Source organism: Azolla caroliniana, unplaced genomic scaffold, assembly GCF_043228905.1.
Source record: "Azolla caroliniana isolate FFs.n. ecotype wild unplaced genomic scaffold, voAzoCaro1.0.p SCAF_15, whole genome shotgun sequence".
Lineage (NCBI taxonomy): Eukaryota > Viridiplantae > Streptophyta > Polypodiopsida > Salviniales > Salviniaceae > Azolla > Azolla caroliniana.
The window spans coordinates 15,941,995-15,964,707 of NW_028230450.1; positions in this window are offsets into that span (position 1 = coordinate 15,941,995).

Sequence of the window (22,713 nt, forward strand, 5' to 3'; positions counted from 1 at the left end):
GCTCAAAAGATGGTGTAATCTCTTAGGTATTACCTTTTGTTCTTTTTTATCTAGTAATTTCTTTTATATGTAGTTTTGTGCATAGTATGAACCATACATACATTCACATTCGAGTATATTTCGATCATTCAAGTATGGTAAACACCCTCAAAGTATGGTAAATACCATACTTTTGTATTCATCATTTACTATAAAATAAAAAAGTGGCAAAAAAATTAAAAACGTGAAAAGAAAAAACATAAGTATGCTTTCATGCACGCATTCATTTGCAAACGTATGAAAACGAATGTTTCACCAGAAGAATGCGAATATTACATTCTATGGTTTTGGGTGCATCAAGTGCAATACCCAACATGCATATGGAAGAATAGTCCCCCTGTCGATTGTGAGGTCTTTTAAGACCCAAGAGGTTTTATGAGCTACCATCAAACATGTGCAGATAGAATATACAAGCAACCCATGTCATCAACCTAAAACCCAACCCAACTTGTAGATAAAAAACACTACAACAAAAAGGGGTGTTAGTGATGCCAAAAGTCATCACAAAATGCTTTATTAATGGTTGGTCACCATGTGATGTATTTTAAACCATGCGCTTTGCGACGAGCTTTACCACATGTTGCTAAGCAATGCACGCGTTCTCGTGAAGGATTCTGGCCATAAAGAGAAATAGGGCCAAGCGCGCACAAACGGGTGTGTGCACCGATACACGCAAACCAAGAAACATGTACAAACATAATTTAAATAGCATAGGACTGGTAAGTACTAGATAGTAGGAATTAAAGGGTAGTTTAAAGTCCCACACACATAGAGAGAATGGGGGGAATTTGATTTGAAGAAATCGAAGGGGGGGATCTCTGACACCGATCACGATGTAACGGTCTCCCCTTGTGCTAAAAAAAAGGGGGGGGGGGGACTTGAGCCTGTTTTTAGGAATCAAGAATTAGGGAGGAGGAAGTGTTGTCGGTTTGTGGGTCGAGCTCTCTCTCTCTCTCTCTCTCTCTGACCAGAGGAAGCCCGTGAGCTCCTGACCAGAGGCTCGTTGATCTGTCTACGTGCGTGTGTGGGTGGGGGTGTGTTCGTAGTGCATACGACTTTGCTACCAGCCAAGCCCGGTTGTATTCTACTTACCTTAATCTATTCGTTTTGATTGTTCGGATCGATCTCTTCTCATTTCGGGTTTCATGTCTATTTCTGTTTCTTTGTAACTAGTTTCCTGCTCTGACTGTGAACTGTGCAACACGGTTTCTGCCGCGAGAGACCACCAGTGGCCTCGACAAGGCTGTGGAAACGGTAGTCAGCATGGCTGGCCGATTTAACGAAAAGGACGCCACGAACTACCTGGAGGCTTTCAAGGCCGAGACACTGATGAGAAATGTTCTGGACGAGAGATGGTTGTCCGAGTTTCCACGGGTAGTTACGCCGAGCATCAACGTAGAGGTGCTCAAGATGCAGGCCGACTACCGAAGTTGGCAGGAGTTCAAGGAGCAACTCCTCGAAAGATACGGTTTCGATGACTTGCTCCGCTTATTGAAGGAGTTGATGGAGTGGGTTGAGAGCCTTGGAAAGGGGAGGAACACATCAGTGCTCATCCAGGAGTTCGAAAGATGATTCGCGCACTCTCTGCGCTAGACCGGACCGTACTCGACATGAGCAAGGTCCAATTGTTTATCAAGTAGGTCGATCCACTCGACCGAGAAAAGGTGGGTCTCCTATTGGAGACGGATGGAGGGGTCATGACCGACTGGGCCACGATAAAGAGGGTCTGTAGACGTTTTGACAAACGGCGAGAATGGAACGATGGGGGATCGTTGAAGACTGGCCCGGGTGCTGAGAAGAAGCCGGAGAGACCAATTCCAACGTGGACGGAAGAGACACGAAGGTGGCTCGAGTCGAGCATGGTTCCGACTGACATGGTCAAGGGCCTATCCGGGGGCACAACTTTGGAGGATCTGATGAAGATGGTGCACAATCTCCAGATCGTGCAAGCTCGGAGGGATGGCGGCGGACAATCACGTGACCGGAGGCATCTGGTGGACCAACGATGCATGTGGTGCGATACGTGAAGGCCCCTCAAGAACCACATCCGAAGGGAGTGCGCCGATTTCGCAGAAGCGTTCAAGAACAATGTCGTGTACCTCTAGAATGGGCGGGTACATGGTGCGATACGTGAAGGCCCCTCAAGGTGAACACCGGACGAGGCGGCATGAAGAGGATAATGGAGGAAGCCGCTAACCATAATGCTGAAGCCATCCACTATTCGATGTCTGCAGGGATCTGGGTAGGTAGAGAGAAGGGTGCCGCACCCGAAATCATGACATGGCGGGAAGTTCATACTGGAAGGCCTCTCGGGAGTGAGGCTAAGGAAGGACATGGCGGACCGCATGGAGAGATGGGTCCAAGAGGGCACCGGGTGGAGTGATCTGGTAGAAGAGAAAACCGGCTTTGTGGAGGCGTGTGCCAAAACTACGAGGTTTTGGTTGAAGACAAGCAGGCCGGAAAGTCCGGAGGGGTCGGACCTTCAAACTGGTACAAGACCCGAAGCGGTTAGAAGAGAAATGATAGAGGCCCGACTGGCCCACAGGAGAGGACGAAGTCGCCAGGTTTCCAGTTGAGTTCAGAGATCGAAAGGGCGACAAATCTACGAAAGTTCTTGTAGGAGCAGATCCTCCACAGTCATGTGGAACTCACACTGCGGGAAGTGCTAGGGATAGCAAAGTGTGTGGAAAAATAACGCTCGACCACAACTGAGTCTTAAACAACAAATGAAAGAAAAAACAAACCGGCAGTTACAACAGAAAACTCGTTTTGTGTGTCTCTCTCTTGCTCTATGTAGAACTTTAAATCATCATCTACCTAAAGTGATTGCCCTAAGTCATATTTATACTTATATGAATTTTAGGCTATTTACAAATATAGCCTCAGTGGGCTTATCCGAACATATTTACAAATATGTCCTTGGATTCGGTTCGCACCGGATCCATCCGGATTCATTGGTTCCGGTTTCCGGATCTTATCCGGAACCCTCCAGAATCCGGCTTCTTCATCCGGATCCCATCCGAACAGACCGAATTCCCAACAAGCTTCCCCTTCACTCCGACATGGGATTTTTTGTTAATCCGATCCGTTTTTGGCACGCATCCAGCTTGTCTGTTGAAAGCACCTTGGTCAACATATCTGATCCGTTCTCCTTCATGTGGATCTTCGTCAACACGAAGTCTTGAACTTCTACCTTCTCCCGGAGCCAGTGATATCTCCTCTGGATGTGCTTGGTCCGGGAATGGTAGGCCGCATTCTTCGCAAGGTGGATGACACTTTGACTATCGCAATAGAGCTGGTATTCCTGCTGTTGGATCCCTAACTCTCTGATAAAGTCCTTCATCTAGATTACTTCCTTGCCGGTTTCCACAATTGCCATGTACTCCTCTTTCGTTGTTGATAATGCCACAGACTTCTGTAGCCTCGACTGCCATGATACGGCTCCCCCTACATATGTCATGACGTATCTGGATGTAGACCAGCTAGTATCCGCAGCAGCCGACATATCCGAACCTGTGAATCTGTCAAGTTGGGGTTTACCGGAGCCAAACCGGAGGTACATACTCGAGGTGCCTTTCAGATACCAGAGTGTCCACTTGACCACGTTCCAGTGCTCTTTTTCCGGGATTACTCATGAATCGGTTGACTACTCCGACAACATATGCAATATCCGGCCGGGTGCACACCATTGCATACATTAAGCTTCCGATGGTAGAAGCATATGGTATCTTCATCATATCCGACTTCTCTGACTTTGTCTTCGGGCTCTGCTTTCCGGACAACTTGCAATTTGTCGGAAGTGTCGATTCGATCGGTTTTGCCTCCGACATGTTGAACCTTTGAAGCACCTTTGTCACGTACTTCTCCTGTGACAACCACAACAGCTTCTCTGACTGGTCCTGAATAATGTGCATCCCTAATATTTGTCTTGACAGACCCAAGTCTTTCATTGAGAAAGTCTGGTTCAGAGCCTTCTTCAGCATCCGTATCTTGACTTGGTCTCTTCCAATGATCAACATATCATCCACATAAAGGAGCAATATTAGGCAATCTCCTCCGTCAAATTTCTTCACAAACACGTAGTGGTCAGCTTGCGTCTTGTGGTACCCTTGGTCGGTCATGAAGGAGTCGAACTTCTGGTACCATTGCAGGGGAGCTTGCTTCAATTCGTACAAGCTCTTCTTCAGCAGGCACACTAGGTGCTCCTTCCCTTTCTTCTTGAATCCTTCCGGTTGATGCATGTAGATCTCTTGTTCGAAGTCGCCATGTAGGAATGTCGTCTTGACGTCCAGTTGCTCTACCTCGAGGTCCATGCTTGCGCCTATGCTCAATACCGTCCGGATGGATGTCATCTTTACTACCGAGGCGAAGATCTCGTCAAAATCCACACCTTTCTTCTACTGGAACCCCTTCACCATGATCCGAGCCTTGTACCTTGGTGGATTTCCGGCGTCTCCCGGTTTCAGCTTGTACACCCACTTGTTCTGGAGTGCCCTCCCGGTTTCCCTTGTGCCCTCAAGCCGGTTTTCATTGGATGATCTGGAGTTCATCACCTTCTTCTCCGACTCCCAGTCGGCAATGGTCTTGTCTTCCATGAAGAGTATGTCCTAACTCTGGAACACCTTCTTGTCGACCAGATCCCACACCCGGTAACCGAACTCATCATCGTCATATCCAAGGAATATGCATGGTTGGGTCTTCGAATCCAACTTTTCTCTCTTATCCTTTCCAACATGCATATATGCGAGATACCCGAACACCTTTAGATGCCGGTAAGATACGTCTTTACCGGTCCATACTCTCTGTGGTGTGCCTCCGTCTAAGGGTGCTGAGGGTGATCTGTTTATCACATACGTCGCCGTCATCAGTGCCTTAGCCCAAAACATTTTGGGTAGCTTTGCATGTGCCAGCATGCTCCGGACTCTCTCCATCACGGTCTGGTTCATCCGTTCGGCCAACCCGTTCAATTCTAGTGTTATCGGAACGGTGAATTCGAGCCAGATTCCCATCGACCGGCACTACTCCTCGAACTGCCCCCGGTACTCTCCTCCGTTATCTGCTCAAACCGCTTTCAGCTTCCGGCCGGTTTCTCTTTCCACTTTGACCTGGAGTTCCTTGAAGGCAGACAACACCTGATCCTTCGTCTTCAACGGTGAGACCCACAACTTTTGGTTGTGGTCATCTATGAACGTCACAAAGTATTGCAATCCGGCATGTGACTTCGTGTCGACTTGACACACATCGGTATGCACCAACTCCAGTGGTGCATTCCGTCTCATCGGTAGTCTTTGACCGAACCTCCAGAACATGTCAAACATCCTTCAACAGCAATTTGCATCGGCTTGATGTTGTCAACAACACATCTCCTATGCCAACAATTCAACATGTACCTTCATTCCCCATCCGGACACAACCGTGATCTCCGACTGTGTAGGATGAGAAGCACCTCCGGTCCGGTGTCAAATGGAACAACGCTCCGGAATCGACAACCCATGTTCTCTTGTCGCCGACAAGGTTTAACTCATTCTCCTCGGTAATGAGCATCAATTCTTCTTCACTTGTCGCAATTGCCGACGTTCCCTACCGATCAGGGCCTTTCCGGTCCGAACCGTTTTGGTCCGAACCCTTCGTTAAATCGACAGTGTCGATTCCTTTCTCTCTCCAAAAATGCCGACAATTTTTCTGGAAGTGTAATGGGTTCCCACAATAGAAGCAAGTAGGCCTCCCCCTTGACTTCGACCTTGTCCCTGACTTGTCTCGGTTTTGGGGACTCTTATACCAGCATGTTCCCCGGTTGTGGTCATCTTCCGAAACCAAGGCCTTCGGATCGGTTCCCGACTCCCGGTCCTTTCGGTGAGCTTCTTCATTTAGCAAGCTTAATTTTACCCTTGCTAGGGACAACTGCTTTCCTTCCGGCCCGGCATTGCGCAACGTGACAAATAACGTCTCCCAACTATCTGGGAGGGAACCGAGTAGGAGCAATGTGAGTACCTCATCCGCAAGAGGTGTTTCCAATGAGGTGGCTTGGTGTATTAGCCCCTGGAAGCCATTCATGTGCTCCGCCATACTGGAGCCATATTGGTACCAGTGCCTCACCAACTTCCGGAATACCGAAACCCGATTAACGGCATTTTTGTTCTGGAACATGATGCCGATCTTCTCCCAGAGTTCATAAGCCTTACTTTCTTCATTGAAGTTGTTGTACAGGCTCATGTCGATGAAGCACCGGATGTACGTCGTCGTCTTCATGTGCATCACCTCCCATGTCGCGGCATCGATCTTATCCGGTTTCTTGTCCTCAAATTGTACCGGCAACCAAATATCTTTAATGACCAACATGTGCCGCATCTTCGACTTCCACACTGAGTAGTTGGAGCCAGTGAGCCTTAACATGCCGTCGAACGACTCTTCCATTTCATGTGTTGTTCGCTCTGATACCAATTTGTGCGGAAAAATAACGCTCGGCCACAACCGAGTCTTAAACAACAAATGAAAGAAAAAACAAACTAACAACTAGACAACACAGGATGTTTACGTGGAAACCCTAAGTGGGAAAAACCACGGGAGCCCACGAACTCCAACTATCACTATGAGGGGAGAAATACAATGTGAGACTCTCTATGTAGACCAACAACTTAAATCGTCATCTACCTAAAGTGATTGCCCTAAGTCATATTTATATATATATGACTTTTGGGCTATTTACAAATATAGCCTCAATGGGCTTATCCGAACATATTTACAAATATGTCCTTGGATCCGATTCGCGTCGAATCCATCTGGATTCACTGGTTTTGGTTTCCGGATCTTATCCAGAACCCTTCTTCATCCAGCTCGTCTGATTTAGCTCCCCCTAATCCCATCCGGAGGGATCGAATTCCCAACACAAAGAAGGAGTTCAACAATTCTATCATGGACCTGGTAAAGAGGAAGCGGCTCTTGAAAGAGGTAGCGCCGAAGAAGCCGGTCAAAGTAAAGGTAGCCCAAATTGAACAGGCGGCAATGGAAGAGGAGTTCTCGGAAAGCCACTATATGAACCCACACTGGGCTAGAGTGACGACGGAAACCCTTGTCCGAATCGGGGATGTAAAAGAGCTGGCGGTAGGGCTAATCAACCACGGGTTGGAGGTTAAATTAATGTCCATGGACTTCTACAAGAAGGGTAAATGGTCGATCAACACGAAGCACGGGTGGAAGATACGCGCGGCGACGCTCGCTACCGGAGACCTTCATGGTGCATGCTCGAATGGCTGAGTAAAGGTCGGGGATGTTGAGATCGACTAACACTTTTTCATGCAGGAGACGTTCTTGCATCCCTCGATACTCGGCGAACCTTACATTACTTCGGCTGTTATGGAGAGCAAAGTGTTGGACAATGGTTCGGCATACGCAAGGGTAAAGAGCCAGGACAGTAAGCACTCCGTCCAATTACTGACGGTGAGGCCGAATCATGAAAGAAACCATGATTCTCTCGGCGGCTAGGGCCGAGGGGATTTTTAGAGGGGACTATCAAGGCGTGGGGTTGTGATAGTCTGGACAACCGGAAGAATCCCCACACCTGGAAATTTTGCCCCTTTGATTATGGAGATTGTATCATAACCTGCATTGGTGGCTGGGAGAAGCGAAAGAAGTTTGAAAGCCTATGGCGCCTTGGACTCCGATGACGAGGTCAGCAACGCTGTGGAGGTGGTATCATTCAACGACACTCTTTGGGAGATTGAAAGGATGGCCGAAGAGGACCTACGCAAAGACCAGATTATTCTGGTCGATTCGGTCAAAATGTATGAAGTCATCGCGGACCGGATTATTCCGGATGGTCAGGTCAGATCGAATGACCCTAGTGAGCACAAAATACAAGACTGTAGACCGGAAGGTGAGGCCAGTCACGACTCCCTTGCTGGAGGATAGCTAGGAGCGGATGAAAGGGGTCACGACTAACCCAAGTTTACGAAATACGGCCGGCATAGGACACCGATTCACCAACGAGATGCTACGGGAGCTCAATATCGGTGGGGGTGGTTTCTGTTGGGAACTCGACGTTCCTTATGTCCGACGCTCGGCCACAACCGAGATTCTTTTCATACACAGAAAACAGGTAATGAAACGCGACACAAAAGAAAAGGAAGAGGAGAAATGGTACACAGGAGGTATACGTGGAAAACCCCAAAATAGGGGAAAAACCACGGCAGCCCACGAGCTGCAAACTGTCACTATGCAGAAATATACAACAGTGAGATCACTGAGGCAACGACCTCGTGTTCTCAGATCTTCGCCACAGGCGGCAGTTACGACAGAGGCAACGACCTCGTCTCTCTCTCTCTTTCTCTCTCACTCTCTCTGTACAGTTACCCGCTCTAATTTCTACTTACACCAACAGGAAAGAATAACAACGAGAATAACAACAGTAACTAAAAGTTTGCCCTAAGTCATATTTATACTAATATGACTTTTCGGCTATTTACAAATGTAGCCTCGATGGGCTCCATCCGGCTCTCCGCAGTCGGGTACTCCTCATCCGGTTCATACCGGGCCTACACCATCCGACTCTCCGCAGTCGGGTACTCCTCATCCGGTTCATACCGGGCCTACACCATCCGACTCTCCGAAGTCGGGTACTCCTCATCCGGTTCATACCGGTCCTACACCATCCGACTCTCCGAAGTCGGGTTCTCCCCATCCGGTTCATACCGTTTCAGCCTCGGCCGAGTTTGTTCGTCGGCACTGTTCTTCTCCCTTGCCATCCGGAGGGACCTGTCTTCCAACAGTTTCCTATTGCCTGCGGAGGAAGACCGGTTTCGGAGGATGCTCAGAAGGCACGGGAAAGCCTTCTCACTCTCGCCAAGGGAGATCAGATGTGTCGACCCAACGATCGTGGAGCCAATGGTGATCTTCACAGTACCACACGTACCGTGGAGTCTCAAGCCGGTTCCGGTACAGAGAGCTCACATATCGAAGTTGACAGAGCTACTCAAACAGAAGATCGAGATGGGGATCCTCGAGCCGTCGAGACCCCCATACTCGAATCAATGGTTTACGGTGCCGAAGAAGAACGGCACGTTGCGTTTCATTCAAGACCTGCAGTCGGTCAACAAGGTGACCATTCGAAACGCAGCGAATGGGCCAACTATTGACGACTTTGCGGAGGCCTTCACGGGAAGGTCGATCTACTCAGTCAATGACTTGTACTCCAGATATGACCAGTTCTAGCTAGCCATGGATATCACGACCATGTGAACCCCTCTCGGTCTAGTTCGGATGTGTACCCTACTGTAAGGAGGGACTACCCCAGTGACATACATGGTGAATGCAATGAACAAGGTTTTGAGGGACTGCATCCCAGACATCACCATGCCTTTCTTGGACGACATACCGATCAAGGGATGTCCAGAGGAAGCAAAGGATGAATTGATTGGGTCGGACGAATGCGGGAGGTTTGTTGTGGACCACATCGGCTGAGGCTTTGTCCTAGGTTATCCACAAGTATATATATAACGATTTGCGTGCATCCGTGCACGTGGTAGTTCACATGCCTTTGGTCTCCGTTTCTTCTTGTAGCCGGTTTTCCTCACGACATCCACCCTCACCAAACCGCACGTCCAACGGTACGTGGCGAGAGAGAGGGAGAGATATGGGGGAGAACCGGCCATTCGTCACTCGTCGTCCTCTGATCCGGTGACCTCCCCATCTTCGTCTGCTCTTTCTGGCCCATCATTCTCGTCCTCGCTACCCGGGTCTGGCTCGTCCTCGTACCGTTTCTTGAATGCCTTTATCCACTTTTCCGCAACCGGTACCGCCATCCATGTTCCGTCGAGCTCCGCGAGATGGTACATGGTGTTGTCGTTTGCTCTTGTCACCACGTAGGGCCCGAACCATCTCCTTGCAAATTTGCGCGTTGCCTTATGCTAGTTGTCGAGGCTGTTGTTGTAAACCAACACCCAGTCGCCTTCCTCAATCTTCTTCGGTCTCAGCCGGTGTGTCTGGTCAAACCGGTCCTTGTTCTTCTTCCACACCACTTACAATTTCACCTTTGCCCGTTCCACATCCTCCTACCTCCACTCCAACTAGCAAATCCGCACCGCCAATAGCTCCTCCCGGCTCATTTCGTCCGTCTAGTCGATTGCCACCCACGAAGAGATCGTCTACTCCATTGGCATGATTGGCTTCTGCCCGTACATAAGCTCTGTTGGCATAAACCCGGTCACCGAATTGTGCGTGGTTTGGTCCACCCACAGTGCATAAGGTAGGAGCCATGGCCCATTCCTGATGCTCCTCTCGCACGCCCATACTAACGCCTTCACGATCGACTCGTGTCCACATTCCACCTTTCCGTTTGCCTCCGGATTGTATGCCGTCGTGAGAGAGAGTTTTACCCCCAAACAGGCAAACAACTCTTCGGCTTCTTGCGCATCCAATTCTCCCTGGTCGGCCATGTTCTTCCCCACGCATCTGTATCGGCAAACCACCTCTTTAATTAGGAACCGGCATATGGTCGCGGTCGTTTTGTTCTGTAGTGCACGAAACTCCACCTGGTTCATCAGGTCCTCTTGCGCAAGTACCAGATACCGCATTTGCCCCACTCCCATCGGCATCGTCACTAAGTCCACCATCCATTTCGGCGGGTAGGTTGGGTGTAGGTCGTCTTTGTGTCGGATCGCGCAATGCATCTAGGACCTTTCGCAGGTCGTCACGAATTGATGCAGCTCCTAGTACATTCCTGGCCACCAGTATTTTTCCTTCACCTTCTCGAACGTGGCCCACGTTTCGCGGTGGCCGGCCCAAGGGCTCTCATGGTACATTGACAAGAGCACCTTCTGCTCTTCGCTTCTTATCACTACGCGGAGCGGAATGCCGTTACGCTTTTTCAGATGCCTCCATATACTCTCATTCCGCAGGAAGAACCAATACACCTTCTTCCTGATCCTATTCGCCTCATCCCTTGTCCATGCCGCGTACAACGCCAATGTCCTCAAGAATCAGCTTACTGGAGCCACTCCCCATTGTACTCATTTTCGTTAAACTCATTTAGTCCCGGACTGCTCCCCTCCCGTGCTGCTACGCAAGCCGACTCGAATAAATCCACGCCAACTTCTTCATCCTCCAATACCATGCCGTCCTCATTGTCAAACCGCGCTCTTGAAAGAATATTGGGAATCAACCTATCCGGAGCCACTGCACATTGTACTCTTTTTCGTTAAACTCATTTAGTGCCGTAATGCTCCCCTCCCCTGTTGCTACACGAGCCAACACGAAGAAGTCCACGCCGACTTCTTCGTCCTCCGATACTATGTCATCCTCATTGTCAAACCGCGTTCTTGAAAGCATATCGGCCATGGCGTTGTCTTTACCGAAGATGTGTTGGATCTCCGGGTTTAGGGACTTAATGTACGCGATCCACCTGAGCATAGTCAGGTCCGAAGTCGCACATCCGGAAACCATACATAAGATAGGTAGATAGTCTGTCTCGATTACTACCTCTGTCCTGATCAAATAATCTTTGTCGGTCTTGACTACCGAAACGATATCCCAAAGTTCGCGTTTAACATGGGTGTATCTGTTGGGGACAAGGCTGTCAATGCGGAAATGCAAGCAACATTCGTGATGAAGAAGAACCTGTGTATGCATGAGCAAGGTAGACACAAAGGAAGAGAGAGAGAGAGAGGCACAAAGGAAATGTTATATTCCAATAGCAACAGTTACAAAAGACAACCAACCTTCACTAAAGGTTACAAAGTCACTTTATATAGTGACTATCCTAGGGCACCTGCCCTTTATGCTATTTACAGAAATAGCCCGAACTTGGGCTGTCCAAAGGGATAGTGTGAATACGGCCATTATACACTCGTATTCGACACTCCCCCATAATGGGTGTATACATGGGTTATCTAAAAGAATTACAGGTATATAATGATTGAATTGGTCGGGTCGGAAGAGCTAAAGCCGATCCTCAGAGAACCGATGTCGGTGGTCTGAAACCATCCCGTGTTGTGTGTCCGACTTTAACAGAACCGATTTTTCGTTACGCCCATCTGGTGCCGAAGGGACCGGAAACGATCCGCCGAAAGACACTTGGTCATTCCATCTGCGACATTATCAGTTGTGGATATCTTCTCGATACCGATTTTCCCTGAAATGATGCAATCCCGAATGAAGTGATATCGAACGTCGATATGCTTAGAGGCATTGTGGTGAACCGAATTTTTGACAAAGCAACAACACCTTGATTGTCGTTGTAGACAACTGGAGCCGAGTTGGAGTCGACCTGTCGAAACGTATGCGCCAGCCGACCGAGCCATAAAGCTTCTTTTGCCGCGTCGGACGTAGCTACATATTCCGCTTCGGTCATTTAGGTGGTCGTGCACTCCTGAAGTTTTGACTTCCACAAGATTGCTCCATTGCCGAATTTGAAACAATATCTGGTTGTTGATTTTCGACTATCCACACAGCCGGCGAAGTCCGAGTCGGTGTAACCGACTACGCTTGAGGTTGAGTTCAGGCCGAAAAGAATGCCGTGGTCTTTTGTGCCAGCTAGATATCTGAACACATGCTTGACTGTGTTCCAGTGCGATCGGCCGAGGTTGTGCATGAATCTGCTGACTACTCCTACGGCGTGAGAAATATCAGGTCGTGTCGTGACCATCGACGACTATCGGTGCATACGGTACCGACTTCATATCTTCCCCCTCCGGACCGGATGTCGGACAGTCTCGCTGAGACAGCTAAAGGTTAATGGGGAGCGGGGTCGAAGCAGACTTCGCTGATTGCATGTTGAAGCATTCTAAGACACATCCAATGTAGTCGGTTTGAGACAAGAAAAGTTGTCGTGTATCGTGATACCGACTAATCTTCATACGAAGTATGTGTCTTGCCGGACCAAGGTCCTTCATGGCAAACTTCGACCGCAGTTGCCGAACGAGTTTGGTGAGCTCTCCGGCATGCCGACCGGAGAGTAGCATGTCCTCCATGTAGATGATGAGGAAGACGGGAGACCCATCTTGAGTTGTTTTGGTGAAGAGACAGTGATCCTCATCGCTCTTTGAGAAGCTGACCGATTGGATGAAGTCGTCGAACTTCTTGTACCACTGTCTGGGTGCCTGTTTCAGGTCGTAGAGACTCTTCTTGAGTCGGTAGACTAGATGTTCCTGGTCGAATGCCACAAAGCCTTTCGGCTGCTCCATATAGATTTCCTCCTGTAGATCACCGTGGAGGAATGTTGTTTTTACATCTAGCTTAATCAGCTCCAAGTTGTCGGCGGCCATGACGCCGAGCATGAAACAAAGGGTCGTCATTTTCACCATTGGTGAAAAGATTTCGTCGAAGTCGACGCCATATTCTTGTCGAAATCCCTTAGCAACTAATCTGGCCTTGTACTTTGGGGTGGTCGAGTCAGATGTCTCTTTTAGTTGATAAACCCACTTACACGGAAGAGCACGTCGATTATTCGGTAATTCGACCAAGTCCCAAGTCTTGTTTGCCCGAATGGGGTGCATTTCCGACTCCATTGCCAAATGCCATGTGGCTGAATCGACAAATGATGATGCTTCTTCATAAGACGTAGGTTCGCTGACGTCGGTAAAGAAAATTCCGGGAGAGTACCTCTCCAGAGGTTGCGACAGTCTCTCGGATCTGCAAGGTATGACAGGACTAGTCGCACCGGGTGTCCATGTCGGATGGTCAGGAGCCGAGCCATTCGGCTGTGCCAAATCGGTGGATTCAGTGCGAGAGTTGTCGGTTACCCGTGAAACCGATCTTGTGTTGTGGGTTGGGCCGTCATGAAGGGTTGGCACTTCGGAAAATATTACCCTTCGGACTTCAATAGGCCTTTCGGTCGTTTTATGCATAGCCGACTCATTGAACACGACGTTCAAACTTCGGACGATTTGTCTATGCTCAGGGTCCCAGAGTCGGTATTCGATCTCGCCATCGTGTCCATATCCAAGAAAAACACATTTCCTTGACCTTGGTTCGAGTTTCCGGCGGTCGTCTTTCGGTATGAGAGCATACGCCTCGCAACCGAAGATCCTCAGTTTGTCATAATTCGGCTTACTGTCGGTCCATATTTCTTGAGGTATTTGAAGTCCTAGAGGTCTACTTGGCGACATATTTATTATGTGTACTGTTGTAAGTAGAGCCTCTGCCTAGAAGCCATCCGATAGTTCGGAGTTTTGGAGCATGGATACTACGCGTTCTTGAATCGTCCGATTCATGCGTTCAACAATTCCGTTCTGCTCCGGACTATAGGGTGTCATATATTCATGTCGAATGCCGCGTTCCCGACATAATTTGACGAATTCTTCAGACTTGAATTCTCCTCCATTGTCGGTTCGGAGACATTTTAGTTTCAGACCGGTCTGATTTTCGACCATTGCAAGCCATTCAAAGAAGATCGAGAACACCCGATCTTTGGTTCTGATGGGGTAAGCCCACACCGTCCAAGTCGAGTCATCAATGAAATTAACAAAGTACGAAGCACCGCCGAGAGACTGATATGGCATCGGGCCATAGACGTCCGAGTGGACCAAATCGAGGGGACTCGATTCTCTTGGTGCTGATGTCGGGTGTGATGTGGCTACCTATTTGCCGTACTGGCAATGCTCGCAGAATTGGTGATCCGAGAAGGAGAGTTGGGGATGTAACCAGCTCTGGATAGGTGCATTATGCCGGCCTTGCTGAGGTGTCCAAGTCGTCCATGCCATAACGATGACATGGGGATATCAACCAAAAATAAGTCACCCTCTTTGAGTGTGACATATAAAGGATACAAGGAATGTACCTTTGGTCCTCAAGCAAGCAGGAGGTTCCCTTTGTGGAGTGTCCACCCTCCTGATGAGAATTCGGCACGGATGCCGGCTTCGTCAAGTTGTCCGATTGAGATCAAGGGTCTTGAAAGCTCAGGAACGTGTCAGACGTTGTGTAGTACGAGTGTAGAGCCTCCCGGAAGATTGAGCTCTACGGTGCCAATTCCGATTATAGCACAGTGTTGCGAGTTTCTGACTCGAACTGAGTCGGAGTGACGGTTTGAGTATTGCCGAAACTGAGATCGGTGAGGTGTCCCATGATACGATGCGCTCGAGTCTAGGAGCCATGTGGTCGATTCCTCGGTCGTAAGCAAAACTTCTGATTCGAGTGGGTTCTCTATGGTCAGTATGTTCGGGTCGGTCGTCAAAATTTCGGCTGAAGAGCCGACGTAGTTGACCTCCTCATGCCGGCAACTCTTCTGATCCCCTCTCTGAGCTTTGTCGGTTTTTGCTTTGAGTGCCCGGCAGTCGGCTTTGATGTGTCCCGGTTTCTTGCAGTAGTTGCAAATTCGGTTGTCCCGAGACTTGCTCCGGCTTCGCTAAGTGTTCGGCGGTCGGGAAGAACTTCTTCCCTGTTTGTTCAATCGGTCGGTCGAACCTTGTACTATGTAAGCTTCATCTGCCGAGTCTTTGGCGAAAGACTTTCTCCAAGCTACTTCAGTCAGGATTGCGCTCATGACTTCAGAGTACTTAACAGCAGCTGTTGAAGTATTGCACACGGTTGTAATGAAAGTTTCCCATGAAGAGGGGAGACTACTCATGAGTATCATTGCCCTGAGTTCATCCTCGATTTCCATCCCCTGAGACGAGATTTGGGAGCTTATGCTTTCGTACTCGTTGAGGTGTGCCTAAACCGAATCGGATTCTTTCATCTGCAAGTTGTAGAAGCGCCAGATAAGATACATCTTCGTTGTGGCAACCTTCTTTTCATAAGTTTCTGACAGTGTTTTCCAAAGTTCAAAAGTTGTCGTGCATGATTGCACTGTCAAGTATACTGACTCCGACAAGTGCATCCAAATCGTGGCGCGGACGATTTTGTCCAGCTTTAGCCACTCGTTTGCCTTGTATGCTGCTGGAGGATTTTCATTCTCGATCGGGTCTATCTGACCCTTGACTATGAGATAGTCCTGCATTTGTTCTTTCCAGAAGTTGAAGTTCGAACCTCCTTAGACTCATCTCCGATGAGCCGGATCTTGATGCCATCTGCTTCGGTTTCAATTGGTAAGGCTCGGTTCGGAGTTGACTACGAACCTTAGTGGGGTGCAGCCGGTCGCCTCACCCGATATCGTTCTAGTCGGTTTTGAACCCGAGTCGGTTTGGTTTCGGATACTTGTTGCTGAACTTGCTTGGAGTGACTCCGGTAACTTGAGGGACATAACCGGTTGGTCTTCCCGAATGTTGCCGAGTCGGAGTGAGCCCGGTTAGCTTCCGATTGTATGCCGAATACCGATTACACGAAACTGATTGTTTGGGCCGATTCTGCTTTGGATGACTGCAGCGATGAGAGGGACGGATCCAACTGATCCTCCCGAATGTCGATCAGCCGAGTGAAGCACGAAGTGGTTGTTGCCAAGAGACCAATCTGCAGCGGGTGGTTACAGCAAGCGAGCGAATAGCGTCCGGTGAACTATTCGGATGTTGTTTAAACAAATGAAGCATGATTGGGTCGGTTGTTGCTCAAGGAGCTCCCCTCAAGCGGTTACAATCACAAGAACAGAGTACAGCTGATTGACTTACTCCAATTTGTGATTTAACACAGTGATATGTGAGCTTTTTGTTTTTCTTCTCCCTTCTCTGTTCTTCAAAGAAAACGAAAACAGAATGTTGTGTTGTGTGATGACGGCCGGCAGCGGGTTGAAGAACCTCGAACGCTCTGATACCAAATGTTGGGGACAAGGTCGTCAATGCGGAAGTGCAAGCAACATTCGTGGTGAAGAAGAACTTGTGTATGCATGAGCAAGGTAGACACAGAAGGAGAGAGAGAGAGAGAGAGAGAGTGTCGAATACATGTGTATAATGGACGTATTCACACTATCCCGTTTTGGCCATTTATGTAATTAGCATAAAGGGTAGTTGCCCTAAGTCGGTCACTATATATAGTGACCTTGTAACCTTTTTGTAAGGTTGGATGTTGTATTATTGCTTTATGGAATAAGAAAGTCTTTTGTGCCTCTCTGTCTCTCTCTCTCTCTCTCTCTCTCTCTCTGTGCAACGACCTACAAACTGTCATACGCAGGTATTCAACAGCAATCGAATGCTTCTTGATCTTCCGCACAGACGACTTTGTCTCCAACATCTAGTATCAGAGCCTGCACAGTAGTCGGTCCTTCAATCTGCTGTCGGCCGTCGTCTCAGCATTCGGTTTCCTGCGTCATTCGAAAAAGAGAGAAGAAGAAGAAAAACGAGGCCTGCATCTCATCGCGTTAGATCATCTTTGCTTGGAGTAAGCCAGCAGGTTGTACTCCGTTCCTTGTGATCGTAACCGCTCGAGGTGAAATCCCCTTGTGCAACTTTGACAGGATCGTGCTCCATTCGGTTAAACGGCATCCGAAGAGGTCATCAAACGCTGCTCGCCGCTCGTTGTAACCACTCGGTGCAGATCGGTCTCAAGACAACAACCCCAAATTCGTGCTTCATCTGGCTGATCGACATTCGGGAGGATCAGTCGGATCCGTCTCTCTCGTTGCTGCAGTCAACCGAAGCAGAATCGGTCCAGATAATCGGTTTCAATAATCGGTATTCGGCATATATATCCGAAGCGAACCGGGCTCACTCCGACTCGGCAACATTCGGGAAGACCAGTCAGTTCTGTCCCTCAAGCTACCGGAGTCAATTCGAGCAAGTTCCGAAGCCGAACCGACTCGGGTTCAAATCCGACTAGAGCGATATCGGGTGAGCCAACCGGCTGCACTCCAACAAGGCTCGTAGTCAACTCCGAACCGAGCTTCGTCAACCGAAACCAAATTTGATGGCATCAACATCCGGCTCGTCAGAAATGAGTCTACGAAAGTTCGATGGATCGAACTTCAACTTCTGGAAGGAACAAATGCAGGACTATCTCATAGTCAAGGGGCAAATCGATCCCATCGAAAATGAAGAACCTCCAGAAGGATACAAACCAGTTGAGTGGCAGAAGCTGGACAGAATCGTCCGCGCCACGATTCGGATGCACCTATCAGAGTCGGTATACTTTACGGTGCAATCGTGTACGACAGCATTCGAACTGTGGAAAACACTGTCGGACACTTACGAAAAGAAGGTCGCCGCAACGAAGATGTTTCTGATCCGGCGCCTCTACAACTTGCGGATGAAAGAATCCGATTCGGTTCAAGCACACCTCAATGAGTACGAAAGCATAAGCTCCCAAATCTCGTCACAGGGGACGGCAATCGAGGATGAACTCAGAGCAATGATACTCATGAGCAGCCTTCCCTCATCATGGGAAACTTTCGTCACAACTGTGTGCAACGCGTCAACCACGGCTGTTAAATACTCCGAAGTCACGAGCGCGATCCTGACCGAAGCAGCTCGGAGAAAGTCTTTCGCCAAAGACTCAACAGAAGACGCTTATGTAGTACAAGGTTCGACAGACCGATCGAACATACGAGGAAGAGATTCCTCACGGCCGCCGAACAATCAGCGAAGACGGAGCCAGTCACGGGATAACCGAATCTGCAACTATTGCAAGAAACCCGGACACATCAAAGCCGACTGCCGCGCACTCAAGAACAAGAACAACAAGAAGAGTGGCCGGCATGAGGAGATCAATTACGTCAGCTTCTCAGCTGATGTACTACCGGACGACCCGAATATACTATCAATCGAAAATCCAGTCGGATCAGAAGTTCTACTCACGACTGAAGAATCAAGCACATGGCTCTTAGATTCGGGCGCGTCATTTCACGTGACTCCTCATCGATCCCAATTTCGGCAATATACGATCCGTCACTCCGACTCAGTTCGAGTCGGCAACTCACAACACTGTGACATCATCGGAATCGGCACAGTAGAGCTCAACCTTGCAGGTGGCTCTACACTTGTACTCCACAATGTCCGACATGTACCCGAGCTCTCAAGGCCATTGATCTCAGTCGGACAACTAGATGAAGACGGCATTCGTGCCGGTTTTTCTTCGGGAGGGTGGACACTCCACAGGGGGAACCTCCTGCTTGCTAGAGGACCCAAGATACACTCCCTGTATCCGTTACATGTTACGCTCAAAGAGGGTAACCTGTTTTTGGTGGATATTCCTGTGTCATCACTATGGCACCGAAGATTAGGACACCTCAGCAAGGCCGGCATCACGCACCTATCTAGAGCCGGATACATCCCCAAACTCTCCTTCTCGGACCATCAATTCTGCGAGCATTGCCAGTATGGCAAACAAGCAGCCGCATCACACCCGACAGTAGCACCAAGAGAAACGAGACCTCTCGATTTGGTCCACTCGGACGTCTGTGGCCCAATGCCGCATCAGTCTCTCGGCGGTGCCTCTTACTTCGTCACTTTTATTCACGATTCGACTCGAAAGGTGTGGGCTTATCCAATTCGCACCAAAGATCGGGTCTTCTCGATCTTCACCGATTGGCTCGCTATGGTAGAAAATCAAACCGACCGAAAGCTGAAATGCTTTCGGACAGACAATGGGGGAGAGTTTAAATCCGAAGAATTCGTCAAATTCTGCCGACAACGCGGCATCCGACGTGAATTTACGGCACCACACAGTCCGGAGCAAAACGGGATTGCCGAACGCATGAATCGGACAATCCAAGAACGGATAGTTTCCATGCTCCAACACTCCAGACTGTCGGATGGCTTCTGGGCAGAGGCTCTACTCACGGCAGTACACATAATCAATATGTCGCCAAGTAGACCTCTAGGACTTCAAATTCCTCAGGAACTATGGATCGGCAGTAAGCCGAATTACGACAAGCTGAGGATCTTCGGATGCGAGGCGTACGCCCTTATTCCGAAAGATGATCGCCGAAAACTTGCACCTCGGTCCAGGAAATGCATTTTCCTTGGATATGGATCCGACGGCGAAATGGGATACCGACTCTGGGACCCCGAACGCAGACAAATCGTTCGAAGTTCGGACGTTGTGTTCAACGAGTCGGCTATGAATCCATCAGTCGAAAAACCGATCGAAGTCCGAAGGGTAACATTTTCCGATGTGCCGACCCTTCAAGAAGGCCCTGCTCTCAACACACGGTCAGCTTCACGGGTAGCTGAACCTTACACTACCGACTCGGACAACCCCGACTCGGCACAGCAGAACAATCCGCTTTCGGACCATCCGGCCTTGATACCCGATGCGACCAGTCCAATCTTACCTCGCTGATCCGAGAGACTGTCGCAACCTCCGGAGAGGTATTCTCCTGGAATTTTCTTCACCGACGCCGGCGAACCGACGTCTTACGAAGAAGCATCGACTTCGACGAGATTTTTTCACCAGTGGTGAAAATGACAACCCTTCGTTTTCTACTCGGCGTAGTGGCAGCCGACAACTTGGAGCTGATTCAGCTAGATGTCAAAACAGCATTCCTCCATGGTGATCTTGACGAGGAAATTTATATGGAGCAGCCAAAAGGCTTCGTGGCAACCGGCCAAGAACATCTAGTCTGCCGACTCAGGAAGAGTCTATACGGCCTCAAACAGGTACCGCGACAATGGTACAAGAAGTTCGACGACTTCATCCAATCGATCGGCTTCTCAAAAAGCGATGAGGACCATTGTCTCTTTACCAACACAGCTCAAGATGGATCACCCATCTTCCTCATCATTTACGTGGACGACATGCTAATTTCTGGACGCCACGCGGGCGAACTTGCCGATCTCATTCGACAACTGCGGTTGAAGTTTGCCATGAAGGACCTCGGTCCGGCACGACACATCCTTGGCATGAAGATTAGTCGGCATCGCGATAAACGACATCTTTTTTTGTCTCAGACCGACTATACCCGACGTGTCTTAGAACGCTTCAACATGCAATCAGCCAAATCTGCTTCAACCCCGCTCCCCATGAATCTTCGGCTCTCTCAGCGAGACTGCCCGACATCCGGTCCGGAGGGGGAAGATATGAAGTCGGTACCGTATGCACCGGCAGTCGGCTCCCTTATGTACCTGATGGTCGCGACACGGCCTGATATTTCTCACGCCGTAGGAGTCGTTAGCAGATTTATGCACAATCCTGGCCGATCGCATTGGAACGCAGTCAAGCATGTGTTCAGATATCTGGCTGGCACAAAAGACCACGGCATTCTTTTCGGTCCGAACCGAACCTCAGGCGTAGTCGGTTACACCGACTCGGACTTCGCCGGCTGTATAGACAGTCGGAAATCAACAACCGGATACTGCTTCAAATTCGGCAATGGAGCAATCTCGTGGAAGTCGAAACTTCAGGAGTGCACAGCGACCTCAACGACCGAAGCAGAATATGTAGCTGCGTCCGACGCAGCAAAAGAAGCTTTGTGGCTCGGTCGGCTGGCGCACACGTTTCGACAAGTCGACCATGACTCGGCTCCAGTTTTCTACAGCGACAGTCAAGGTGCTGTTGCCTTGTCGAAAAATCCGGTTCACCACAACGCCTCCAAACATATCGACGTTCGATATCACTTCGTTCGGGACTGCGTCATTTCAGGGAAAATCGGTCTAGAGAAAATATCCACAACCGACAATGTCGGAGATGGAATGACCAAGTGTCTTTCGGCAGACCGTTTTCGGTCTCTTCGGCATCAGATGGGCGTAACGACAAACCAGTCCGGTTAGAGCCGGACACAAAGTAGGATGGTTCCCGACAACCGACATCAGTTCCTTAATGATCGGCTTCAACTGTTCCGACCCGACCAGTTCGGTCTTCTGCCTTCGGACCCTGCCGACTCGAACAAAGCTGATATGTCCGAGAACCTAAGTCTATACCTGTAATCTTAGATAACCCATGTATACGCCCATTACGGGGGAGTGTCGAATACATGTGTATAATGGACGTATTCACACTATCCCGTTTTGGCCATTTATGTAATTAGCATAAAGGGTAGTTGCCCTAAGTCGGTCACTATATATAGTGACCTTGTAACCTTTTTGTAAGGTTGGATGTTGTATTATTGCTTTATGGAATAAGAAAGTCTTTTGTGCCTCTCTGTCTCTCTCTCTCTCTCTCTCTCTGTGCAACGACCTACAAACTGTCATACGCAGGTATTCAACAGCAATCGAATGCTTCTTGATCTTCCGCACAGACGACTTTGTCTCCAACAGAGAGGGAGAGAGAGAGAGAGAGAGAGAGAGAGAGAGAGGCACAAAGGAAACGTTATATTCCAATAGCAACTGTTACAAAAGACAACCAACCTTCACTAAAGACAAAAGACATCCTAGGGCAACTGCCCTTTATGCTATTTACAGAAATAGCCCGAACTTGGGTTGTCCAAAGGGACAGTGTGAATCCTTGTTGCCGCTCGCTTAATACTTTCGCTCTGAATCGGATGGAGAACCTTACGTCGTCTTCGTCTTCCTGATTGACCACCCATCCGATTCCGGTCAGGCTCGTGTCCACGGCCATGTAAACCAGGGTACCCTCTCTATAAAGCACTTTCCGGAGGGTCGGTGCCGCAGTAAGCACCTCCTTCAGCCTTCGGACCAACTCCGCATGCTCCTCGTTCCATTCGAATTTGCGGCCCTTCTTCAGTAGCCGGTAGAGCGGTTCCGTGACATGTACGTAATACGGAATCCAGATATGGTAGAACGCGCACGCTCCCAGGAATCGCTGGACCTCCGTAACTGACTTGCATTCTTCTCGTATTGTGGAGATGGCTTCCACCTTAGCCAAAGACGATTTTCGGCCATACAGCCCACACAAGTGCCCAACCACCAAGATTTTGGATTA